The sequence below is a fragment of the Bubalus bubalis genome, chromosome 21 (assembly GCF_019923935.1).
Source record: "Bubalus bubalis isolate 160015118507 breed Murrah chromosome 21, NDDB_SH_1, whole genome shotgun sequence".
In the NCBI taxonomy this organism is placed as follows: Eukaryota; Metazoa; Chordata; class Mammalia; order Artiodactyla; family Bovidae; genus Bubalus; species Bubalus bubalis.
The window spans coordinates 53,581,926-53,594,111 of NC_059177.1; the positions used below are offsets into that span (position 1 = coordinate 53,581,926).

General features: G+C 52.0%; 1 non-coding gene across 1 annotated transcript; it reads left to right on the plus strand.

Annotated features, from left to right (window-relative positions):
• Positions 1 to 9,396: 9,396 nt before the first annotated feature.
• Positions 9,397 to 9,470, plus strand: TRNAR-CCU. The gene has a single exon. It is a non-coding gene; the product is annotated as a tRNA-Arg (tRNA).
• The last annotated feature ends 2,716 nt before the right edge of the window (positions 9,471 to 12,186 follow it).

Below are 12,186 nucleotides of genomic sequence, written 5' to 3' on the forward strand. Positions count from 1 at the left end.
GGCCTTTCTGTCCCTTTTGCTGGGCTACAGGGAATGTCCCAGCACACAATGCGGTGAGTGTCCAAAGCTGGAGGGCTACTTCAGGGAGAGCTCTGAAAAGAATCTTTGTATTTCAGCCAGGCGGATGGATGAAGAACTAAGAACCCAGGTTCCTCTGAGCTCTTTCCATCCCACGGATGCCTCAAGCAGGCCAGGAAACCCTGGCCCTTCCAAAGCTGTTTCCTGAACCTTAGGCTTTCTCTCTGGTCCCAAGTTTCACTGTGGAACTGTCCCATGAATGGAGAGAAGCAGCTTCAATAAAGGCCCTTTCCTGGCACTACTAACGAGCCTGTGTCTCGTGACTGTCCGCCCTGGAAAGCTGCCCAGGCCAGACCCAGACATGAGGACCATGATCTTGCCGTGCGTGTGCTACCGGCGCCCACTCTTGACCAGTCTCAGCCCCACACCCCGGGCCTTCCGCTGCACAGGAAGGCCCAGCTGCAGGCATGTGCCTGGCCACAGGGCCCCACGTGGCTCCCCACAAGGCTCCCCACACACCCATGGGGGAGGGAGGCTGCCCCCTGGCCCTGGCCCAACCCCTCCCGGGCCATCTGCTCAGAGTGCAGTGAAATATGTTTAGCAGAACACAGTGAACTGGAGTGCTGATTTTTGAATCAGCACCAATTTTCTGCTTACTCCTTTTGTGTGTGTGGTTGTTACATAAGTAATACAAGCATACAGCTTCAAGTTCAAAAGGTGCAAAAGAGCACACGTGGTGAAAGCAGTCTCTGGTGCCCCTGCAGACACACCCTGTGACCAAAGTACACAGGCATGTTCTCTTCTTTCTTTTTTTAAAAACATAGAAAGTAAAAGGGCACTACCCTTTGCTTTTTGCATTTAACAATACTCCTGGAAACCTTTTCACATCATTTCACATGCAGCTGGCTCGTTCTCTTAGAGGGCTAACATTTCTTTCTTTGGGTGAGTCATGGGTTTCTTAACCAGTCTCCTGTTCACAGACATGTAGGCCGCTTCCAGGTTTTAGCTATTACATATTCTGTGGCTACGGCTGACTTATAAACCGTATCACACCTGTGCAAGCAGGGCCCTGGGATAAACACCCACGAGGCAGGCATACTCTTGAGAACTCCACCATACTGCCTGGGTTTCTTTCGTCACCAAGAAGCCCCGCCTCGCTCTCTGCTGGTTACTGTCTCAATGGAGTCAGAGTTAGAACCGTTGATGAGTCATAGCAAGAACAACAATTATGAAAAGCATCGTAGCACCTACGCTTTGCCCAGCACCATTCTCTACACTCAGTATATGTTACAGTATATGTTGATTGCTCATAACAGGTCATGAGATAGGGTCTATTCATGCCCTCCTTTTAAAAAAAAAACAACCTATTTTATATTGGAGTATCACTGACTAAAGATAGAAGGCAAAAAGAGAAGAGGGCAGCAGAGGATGAGATGGTTGGATGGCATCACCAACTCAATGGACATGAGTTTGAGCAAACTCCAAGAGACAGTGAAGGACAGGGAAGGCTGGCCTGCTGCAGTCCGTGGGGTCACAAAGAGCTGGACACACAACTGAGCAACTGAATAACCACAAGGCCTGGTTAACAATGTTGTGACACCTTCAGGTGGACAGCAAAGCAACTCAGCCATACATATATGTGTGTCCATTCTCCCCTAAACTCCCCTCCTGTCCAGGCTGCCACAGAACACTGATATTACACCCTCCTTTATAAAAGCAAGGAAATTGAGGCACAGGGGAAGGAAGGAACTTGCTTGAAGTTCCACAGCTAGGAGGCATCTGGGATTGGAACACAGGCAGCCCAGCTCTGTGACACGTCACCTCTCATGACAAAATCTTCTAAGTAATCACTTGGCTACTAAAGCTGCTTCCAGCGTGTGTGTATCAGTGGGTGCTTGCCTGCAAAGCCCAAATGGGAGCTGTATCTTCTATTTTCAACATCACCATGTACCCAGAAGGAGGCTGGACCAGCTTGTGCACTCCGTGAGGGCAGGGACCAGCTCTGCCCTGTTCACCCTGGTATCTTACATGCTGCTCAACTAGTTACTGTTGAATGACTGAATAAATATTATCCTGGATAATAATACTGCTAGGGGACTTCCCCAGGCTCCCCAGGTGGCCCAATGGTAAGGAATCCTCCTGCCAATGCAGAAGACTCAGGAGACGCAGATTCGATCCCTGGGTGGAGGAGATGCACTGGAGGAGGACACGGCAACCCACTCTAGTATTCTTGCTGGAAAATGCCATGGACAGAGGAGAGGAGCCTGGTGGGCTACAGTCCATAAGGTCGCAGAGAGTGAGGCTGTTGTTGAGTCGTGTCTGTCTCTTTGTGACCCCGTGGACTGCAGCACGCCAGGCTTCCTGTTCCTCACCATCTCCCAGAGTTTGCCCAAGTTCCTGTTCATGCCATCCAGCCATCGCATCCTCTGACGCCCTCTTCTCCTTCTCCCCTCAATCTTTCCCAGCGTCAGGGACATTTCCAATGAGTTGTCTGTCTGCATCAGATGACCAAAATACTGGAGCTTCAGCTTCAGCATCAGCAAGAGTCAGATACAAGAGAGCAATTGAGCACACGCACACACAAAGGGGACTTCCTGGTGGCCCAGTGGTTAGGATTCCATGTTCCCAACTGCAGGGGGTGTGGGTTTGATCCCTGGTTGGGAAACTAAGATCCCGTAGGCTGAATGGTGTGGCCCCCCCAGAAATTATTTTTTGAATGCTAGTAATAGCTGATATTTGGAGAAGGCAATGGCACCCCACTCCAGTACTCTTGCCTGGAAAGTCCCATGGACGGAGGAGCCTGGTGGGCTGCAGTCCATGGGGTCGTGAAGAGTCGGACACGACTGAGCGACTTCACTTTCACTTTTCACTTTCATGCATTGGAGAAGGAAATGGCAACCCGCTCCAGTGTTCTTGCCTGGAGAATCTCAGGGACGGGGGAGCCTGGTGGGCTGCCATCTATGGGGTCACACAGAGTCAGACACGACTGAAGCGACTTAGCGGCAATAGCTGATATATACGGAGCACCAGCTAAGAGTTTGCCATAAATTATCTCATTTAATCCTCACAACGGCTCTCTGAGATAAAGTCCATCTTTACTTCCATTTTACAGATGGAAAAACAGAGGCTCAGAGAGGTTGAGTAAGTTGCCCAAGGACACACAGCTGGTATTAACAGATGAGTTGGGATTTGATCCCTGGATGTCTGCTCCCTGCCTCGAGTGATTTCTGAGTGACGCCTGAGGTCCTGTCTGCACCTAAATTTGTGAATCCACGAATTTCCCACTTAGGAATTGACCTCCACTGGATGCAGCCTGAAGATAAGAGCCACACGGTCTTTAAAAAAAAAAATTAAATAAACTTAATTTTTAGAGCAGTTTTAAGAGTAGAAAGAACACTTTTGTGTACTCCAAGTACAATTTTCAGTTTCACAGAAATACTGAGTGGAAAATACAGAGATTTCCATATGCTTCCTGACCCTACACACATAGCCTCCTCCTCCATCAACATCCTGACCAGAGTGGTATGACTATTACAATCAATGGATTTATGTTAACACATCACTATCACCCAAAGTCCATAGTTCACCTGAGGGTTCATTCTTGGTGTCATACAGACTATGCATTTGGACAAATGTAAAAGGATGTGTATCCACCATTATAGTATCATACGGAGCAGCCTCAGTGCTCTAAAAGTCCTCTGCCAGCTCATCTCTCTCTCTCCTCTAAGCCCTGAAAACCACTGATCTTTTTCTGTCTCCGTAGTCTTGCCTTTTCTAGAATGTCATATAGTTTCAATCCTTTCAGACTGGCTCTTTCACTGAGTAAGTCTCATTGAAGCTCCCCCCATGGCTTTTCATGCTGTAGAGTAAATAGGTTACAGTTTGTATCTGGGGGGAGGAAAAGCTAAGAAAGTTTAAAGACAGAAAAAAGAAAGACAGCTAAAACTGAAGCAACTGAGTCTGTGGTCTACCTGAAAAAACCAGGGGCGAACAGAAGCAGAAAGACGTCTGTCTACCCCAGGGCCTCCCGAGGAGCTGCCAGCCCTTTACACAGGGCCCCGGGCTCCACTTTAATCACGGTCTTCAGGTGAAGGGAAACAGAGAAGCACCGACAAGAATGAGACTAGAAGGCGTGTATCACAGCTGCATGCCTCTGTCCCTTTAGCAGCCATGTTGCCCATACCAGCTACAAGGAACTCATTTAAAAAAGAAACAAATCCTGCTGGGGGCACAGGTTCGATCCCTGGTCAGAGAACTAGATTCCATATGCCATGTGGCATGGCCAAAAAAAATAAAATCCTGGGGGAGGGATAAATTAGGAGGTTGGGATTAAGATGTATACTTAGTCGTTCAGTCATGTCTGACTCTTTCTGACTCCATGGACTATAACCTACCAGGCTCCTCTGTCCGTGGGATTCTTCAGGCAAGAATACCGGAGTGAGTTGCCATTTCCTCTTCTGGGAGATCTTCCTGACCCAGGGATCAAACCCTCGCCTCCTGTGTCTCCTGCATTGGCAGGCAGATTCTTTACTTGAGCCATCAGGGATTAACATATACGCTCTACTATATAAAAGCAGATAATCAACCCGACCTGCTGTACAGCACAGGGAACTCTCAACACTCAGTAATAACCTCTATGGGAAAAGAATCCAAAAAAGAATAGATCGGCGATGGACAGGGAGGCCTGGCGTGCTGCGATTCATGGGGTCGCACAGAGTCAAACACAACTGAGCGACTGATCTGATCTGATCTGATGTCTATATCTAACTGAGTCAGGCTGCTGTACACCTAAAACACAACATGTAAAGCAACTACATTCCAGTATGAAATAAAAATTTTAAAAATTAGTCCTGTGGTCATGTTATGAGTGTGGAGTTTTGTGTGAGTTTAAGCATGTTAAACATACTAACATACTATTTCATTACATGTAAATATTTAAAATATGCCACAAACTTTGAACTCTATTCTGATGTTATTTGTTTTCAAATATACTGGGAGCCTCAACAAATCAAAGCAGCCAGGACCTCTCTTGACCTTACGAGGCGCCATCCGCTGGGGATCTGGGAAAAAAGAAGTTTAAAAACAGCGTGTGTCTCTTTGTTGTTCAGCCCCGTCCCTGAAGAGAGGATCGGAATCTGGAACAGGCTGATGAAGGATTTAGGACACGGCACGGGGTTCCAGCGGGAACAGAGCGGGAGGGGGCATCCAGCCCATCCCAGGGCTGGCCCTCTGTTCTGTGGGCTCCAGAAATTTCCATTGCTGCTGCTAAGTATCTTGTCTTCTTTGTGAGACTGGAGATCCACAGTTGTAGGTAAATGAGATGCTCAATTTTTGTTAAGCAAATGAATTTCATGATCAAGGACTTTCCATTTGCAGAGCGTATTTGAATATAAGGATAAGATATGTATTTGTCTCTCGTGTAAAAGATGCCTGGGGTGTGAAGGATGGTGCTCAGTCAGGGGGCCGCCTCAATCCTCTCCTCTCTGCTCATCACAGACGTTCCATTGACTCCTTGGGCCACGTGGTAATCACCACCGAACCCAGGTCCCGCCTGCTGGAGTCCAGGCCACCATAGGAAAACTGACTCCACTGTCTCTGTCTCAAACTCTAATTCTTGGGAAGAAACTCTGATTGGCCCGAGGTTAGGTCAGGTGATTCCCCAGCTCACTCACTGTTGTCGAGGGGTGGCCATTGTCCTGTATTAACAAGGGCTCTGTGAACTAAGTAGACACCACAAACAGGGAGGGGAAATGCCACGACCCTCCCAGTCTGCTCTAGAAGGGAGGGAATAGGATTTTCCGTGGCCCTTCGTCAGCTCATGGAAAGACTCTGGGTAGAGAAGCACATGTCCTTCACTCAAAGCTGTGAGCGAATAGGCATCATTTACTTCTCAGCCAATTCTTTGTGTTGCTAACAGTGAGGCCCTGGAGCTGATGGAAACTTAGCCTTTTGGTTATTAGCCTACCCACCACACCCCCACTGCTAACACACATACGCGGCTCACAGCGGAGTAAAGGGGGACATGATAGTCCTCTGCACAATAGAGGCGCAGACATTTTCAGGAAGTGTGTTAGGGAGGTATGGTAATACTTAAAGGGAGATCTGAAGCCTGAGAAAAAGCCAAGCCCTCAGACATCAGGCGAACGTTCCTGCAGAGGGAAGGTGGCGCCCAGCCCTGGGGCAGTAGGGCCAGTCAGTGTCGCTGGAACCCAGGGAGGACTGGGAGAGGGGTGCTGAGCCTGGCAGGGCTGGGGCAGAGGAGAGCTTTCATAGCTGAATTTGGCCTTGAGTGTTGTTAAAGCGGGGCTTCCCGGGTGGCAGAAGTGGTAAAGAAGCCGCCTGCCAATGCAGGAGACATAAGAGATGCGGGTTCGATCCTTGGGTTGGGAAGATCCCCCTGGAGAATCCCACAGACAGAAGAGCCTGGTGGGCTACCGTCCATAGGATCGCAAAAAGTTGGACACGACTGAAATGACTTAGCACGCCTGTGCATTGTTAAAGCAAGTAGTGATTTGGACTAAAAACAGTGGACGGCCTCGAGATAACTCGGGAGATTGTGGATGGAGATGCGGGAGGCAAGGAAAAGGAGAGAACCGAGGAGAATTCCTGTTTCCCATTTGAGCAATTGGAGGGTTGGGTGGTGGGTGATGCTCTTTTACTGGAGGGTAACAGGGTTGGAGGGAGAAGTCAAGAGAAGAGGCGAAGAAGCCAGCTGAGCAGCCAGAAGGGAGGTCTGGCTGGACGTTAGGTCTGGAGTCACTGGTGTTGGAAGTCGTGGGCCTGAGGGAGCTCACCTGGACAGAGGGTGGGGGGTGGCGTGTCGCTGGAGGACACATGGCCCAGGACCAGGTCTTGAAGTGCTCAGAGCGAGGCAAGGGCCAGAGGAGGAGACCGAGGCAGAGTGGCCAGGGAGCTCCCAGAAGAGGGGAAGGAGTATGTGATGTTAACAGGAGGGTCTATCCCTGTCGTGGGTTTGCACCTTGGAGGTCACTGGCGGGGCAGTTGCTGAGAAGGCCCATGGCTTCCCCTGGTGTCATGGGGACATGGGCTGGCTCTATTTCATTTGGGTAATAAGGAAGTGGGTGATGCCAGGGCAAAGGGTTTGGGCACCTTTGAGCTGTGTTTGCAGAGCAACGTGAAAAAGGAAAACAGTGCCTGTGACATTTACATCAGCCAGCATGGCTGGGGTGTGAGCCGGGAGGGCAGCCTGAGAAACTGTGAACTGGGGACCGGAGTGTGAAGCCGCTCCCCGTCGCCACCCCCCCGCCCCACCCCCAGGAGGAGAAGGGCCCAGCCACGTGGAGAACCTGAGCCCTGCAGACAGGAAGGAGGAGCGCCCTGTTTATTTCTGTCTGCCTGATTTCACGTCTGCTGACATCTTCACACCCACCCCGCCTCCCCTTCTTGAAGCCTCAATGGTTTAGGAGCTAAAAATGTAGCCCTGAGGCCAAAGCTATGTGTCATGCTCGGTCAGTTTGGCACAAGCAGCCTACCGGGGAACTCAAGACGCGAAATACGGAGAAGTAAAAAGGTTCACGATCCTCTAAACCTATACAAACACAAACCCCCGAAGATGGAAAAGATGTACCCCACGCCCTCCGAGTGCGGGGACCGAAAGATGGAACAGGCGTCCACCGGGCACCCAGCACATCTGAGGGCTGGCTGGAGCCCCTGTTTCTTTTTCCTGTCAAAACAACTGGGCCTTTGGTGTTGAAAATGATTTCACAGTTTCATTTCCTTCGAGGACACCCAGCTCTCATTGATGTGAATATGCTTCATGGAAATTCCTACCGCAGCGGGCTGGCTCTCCTGGGTGACCTTCATCCTAGGCGAGCAGGAGCCATCCTGCAGCCCCACCCACTGGAGGGCTGACCAGGCTGGGATTCCCCAGACCCCAGGCTTCTTCCCCTGATAGGGCCCAAGCTTACTGTTGGGCTGGGAGAGAATGGCTGGGCCTGTTGGCCACGGCAGGCCCTCCAGTCTCCTGCTGTGGGGGAGCAGGACTGCCTGATGCCCCAATGCCAGGCTCTGAGCCCAGGGGCATGGGCGTGAGGCCACACGTCCCACAGGCTGCGCCCAGCCCCTGGCTGAGCTTCGCAGGGACAGATGCTAAGACAGGCCTGTTCCTGGGAGATGTGGGGCTCCTCCGCAGGCAGCTCTGGCCTGAGGAAGACCTTCCTTTGCCCTTCCTTCTTTCCTTCCCCGGGGTTAACCAGCATCTCCATCTGTGGGTTCCCCCAGCCTCCTACATCTCCCTCCCCCTCGTCCTATGCAGGCGGTTTCTCCAAGACTCTCTCGCACTTGGAATCTCATCTTGGTATTTGTGTCTCAGAGGACCCAAGCTGGGCTTCCCAGGTGGCTCAGTGGTAAAGAATTCACCTGCCAATGCAGGAGACGCAGGTTCAATCCCTGGGTTGGGAAGATGCCCTGGAGAAGGAAATGGCACCCCACTCCAGTGTTATTGCCAGGAGAATCTCATGCACAGAAGAGCCTGGAGGGCTACAGTCCAGGAGTCTCAAAGAGCTGGACACAACAGAGCATACACACACATGTGGCCCCAAGTTAACACACCTGCAGCTTCCATAAATTGCCAGGAATGCTGCACACGGCCCCAGTGTTCTGTGCCTAGAGGGCACGGTCAGTCTTTTTTTTCAATTGGAGGATAATTTCTTTGCAATACTGGGTTGGCTTCTGCCATACATCAACATGGATCAGCCATAGGTATATCTACGTGCCCTCCGTCTTGAACCTCTCTCCCCAAGGCCAGTCTTATGCACAGTCTTATGTCAAAGCCCGTCTCTAACTGGGGTCATCCCTCTGTCCCCTTCTGAAGAGACACCGATTCCCTCACGAAGGTTGCACGCGGCATTCCCATGCCTCTTGGTGCCGGCTGCAGCATGCTGACGCTGAGCCCCAGCCTGTCTTAATCCATCCACCCAAGTCCCCGTGTGTCCCCATGACGGCACCTGGGTGAGCTGGTGATTCCCAGGTTCCAGTGTAAGGGGACAAGTGACCTCACAGTGAGAAACACAAAGGGCTTTGGCACACAGTCAGCTACCCCTCCTCTTGTTTGTCAGGGAACATGACTTTAACCGGGGATTCTAGGTGCCAGGGGATTAGAGAAGAGGGATGGGAGAGGAGGAGGGTGGGGTAACCCGGTTATTGTACCACTAAGGGGAGGTGTGGGAGTGGAGGCGTGTGGAACGTGGGCAGGAGGTTAGAGAAACCAGACAGGAAGGAGCAGCTGGAGACCCGCACTGGGTTGATCAACCCCACCCCGCTGAATTCACGTCCTTCCTGGAACCTCACAAGGTGACATTATTTAGAAATAGAGGAGTTGCAGATGTCTTCAGTCAAAAGGATGTCAAACTGGGGACTTCCCTGGTGGTCCAGTGGCTAAGACTCTGCACTCCTAATGCAGGGGGGCCAGGGTTCGATCCCTGGTCAGGGAATGAGATCCCACATGCCACATCTAAGAGTTCAAGTGCCACAACTAAAGATCTCGCATGCCACAACAAAGATCAAAGATCCTTCGAGCCGCAACTGAGGCCCAGCACAGCCAAAAAAATAAATATTTTTAAAAAGGTGACATCAAACCGCAGTAGGGTGGGCTCTAAATCCAACATGACTGGTGTCCCTACAAGAAGAGGAGCGACACAGAAGCTGGGAGGAGAGACCTTATGGAGTCAGAGGCAGAGGCTGGAGCAGTCCAAGGGCGAGTGAGGAATGAGAAGATTGCGGGCAACCACCGGAAACTGGGCAGGAGCAAAGATTCTCCCGCAGCGCCTTTGGAAGGGGCGGGGCCTGGCTGCCAACCCTGACTTTGGGCTTCAGGGCTCCAGAGCCACGAGAGAAAAGATGTTTGTAGCTTAAAGCATGCCATTTGTGGTCCGTTGTTATGGCAGCCCTGGAAAATGATACTGCAGAGCCCACGGTGAGGCACCTTGGTGGAAGTGTTGCAATAACAGCTCATTCGTTCACGCAACAATTATTCACTTCTGCCTAGCTGGTGCCTGGGCCTGTGCTCAGTGCCCGGAAGCCTCGGGAATGAAGTGGATGTGCCCCTGGCCCGGTGGAGCCCCAGCTAACAGGAGACAGATGCACCCGGGAGAGTCGCACACCGATGGAGAATCACGAGTTGTAAAAAGAGCTGGGGAAGGCAAAGAACACATTCCTATGAAAGCGATTGGGCATGAGGGACAGGTGAGGAGTGGAGTAGTCAGGGAGGACTCTGCCAGGAGGTGACGCTTCAACCAGGACTGTGTTGGAGGCCAAGGGGAAGAACCAGAGGAAGGGTGGCTGGGTGGCTGGGCATCTGGACTGAGCGGGTGGCAGGGCAGCGCTCACCCTTCAGGAACTGAAAGAGGGTGTGGCTGGGCTCATGAACTGGGTGGGGTGCGGCTGGGAGAGGGAGGCAACCCCCTAGGGCTTCCTGGGGTTCTGGATTCAAAATCGGTGAGAACACGGACTTCCCCGGTGGTACAGTGGATAGGAACCTGCTTACCAATGCAGGGGACATGGGTTCAATCCCTGCTCTGGGGTGATTCCACATGCCATGCAGCAACTAAGCCCATGCGCCACAACTACCGAACCCAGGGGCCGCAACTACTGAAGCCCACGTGCCTGGTGTCCGGGCTCCCCAACAAGAGAAGGCATCACAATGCACCACGTCTGAGAGTAGCCCCTGCTCGCTGCAACTAGAGACAGCCCGCCCTGGAAACAAAGACCCAGCACAACCACAATTAATTAATTAATTTTAGAAAAAGATCGGTGAAAACACTCCCAGTTGAAGCCTCACCCCAGGCGGCGATGCTCATGGAGGAATTTTGAAACGGGGAGAAGAGGGTGGGTGAGCCATGATGAACTGCCGCCATCTCCCGGCAGCAGTGGGTCACCCCAGCGGAAAATGCACCCTGCGCTCCTTCTTCAAGTGTGTGCACACCCTGGACGGAGTCTATATGGAAAAACAGGCTACCTCTGGCCTCCAAATTGAGAGGAAAAGGCAGGAAAGTGGAGGGTGGAGGGACCGCCCTTCTGCCCTTTACAGTAAAGCACCCTGACTGTCCTCTGAGGCTGGGCGGTGCCTCTGCAAGTGTGGCTGCCTTATTCAGGGGCAGTGTTTAGAGAAGAAACTTGTCCGGGTCTCAGCTGTCTCAGCACTGCCCTGGATCTCAGAGGCCCTGCTGCTCCTGCATGTGGGTGTCTCTTCCCTACACAGAAAGGAGGAACCTGGGAGGAAAAGCTGGGCAGGTCGAGAAGCAGGTCTCCCATGGAGGGTCACAGATGGGGCACTCAGCAGGGCTTCCCTCCCCTCTCCTGTGACTCGGCAGGAGCAGGCCAGGACCCTGGGGAGAGACATCCTCAGCACCTCTGGCTTCAACGGGAGTCTCACTGTCCCGTGCAGGTCTCCATTTTTATGTCTGTGTGCCTCTCATCTCTTCACTTGATAGTATGCATTCATTCACCCGCTCACTCATTTTTTCAACCAATATCCATTGTAGTCAATATTCTGGAACTGCAAACAGCATCAACCTCAAACAACACCAGGATCTTTCACATGGCTAGGCGGGCTCCCGCCCACCTCTTCACGGCCCCCTGCCCTCACTCACGCTGTTCTGGCCACTCATGCCTTTCAGTTCCTCAGTGATGCTGAGGACTTTCTTGTCACCGAGTGTTTGCACAGGCTGTCCCCTCTGCTGGGACCACCCTACCTTCCAGTGTTTACCAGCTCCCACTCCCTCTCAGAGCTGGAGCTCTCCCACTGGTCCTCATCATCTCCCCCCTGCCACCCACAGTACATTGCCATCTCACTGGGACATGATCCAGCTGCTACTGCTTCTGTCTTGAGTGTCAGGGGATCCATCAGCACCCTCTGGAACCCACCACTCGGACTTGGGGACCACCGTTTTCTCCCAGAATGGGTGGCCCGCCCGGCCTCATTTTCATCATGTGACTCTGGCACATATACTGATAGAAACGTTGTTGGAAACAAGCTTACAAAGTGAAACTGGGCAGGTGCCAATGTGCCATTGGTCAGTGAGGACGTCAGGAAGGCCGTCTCTGGGTCACCTGCTGCGCACCCCCACCCTCATGCAGTCCTCCTCCACAGGAAGTCAATGCCTACATCTTCCCTTCCTCCAGGGAATTCCCTAGTTCCATCTAGATAGG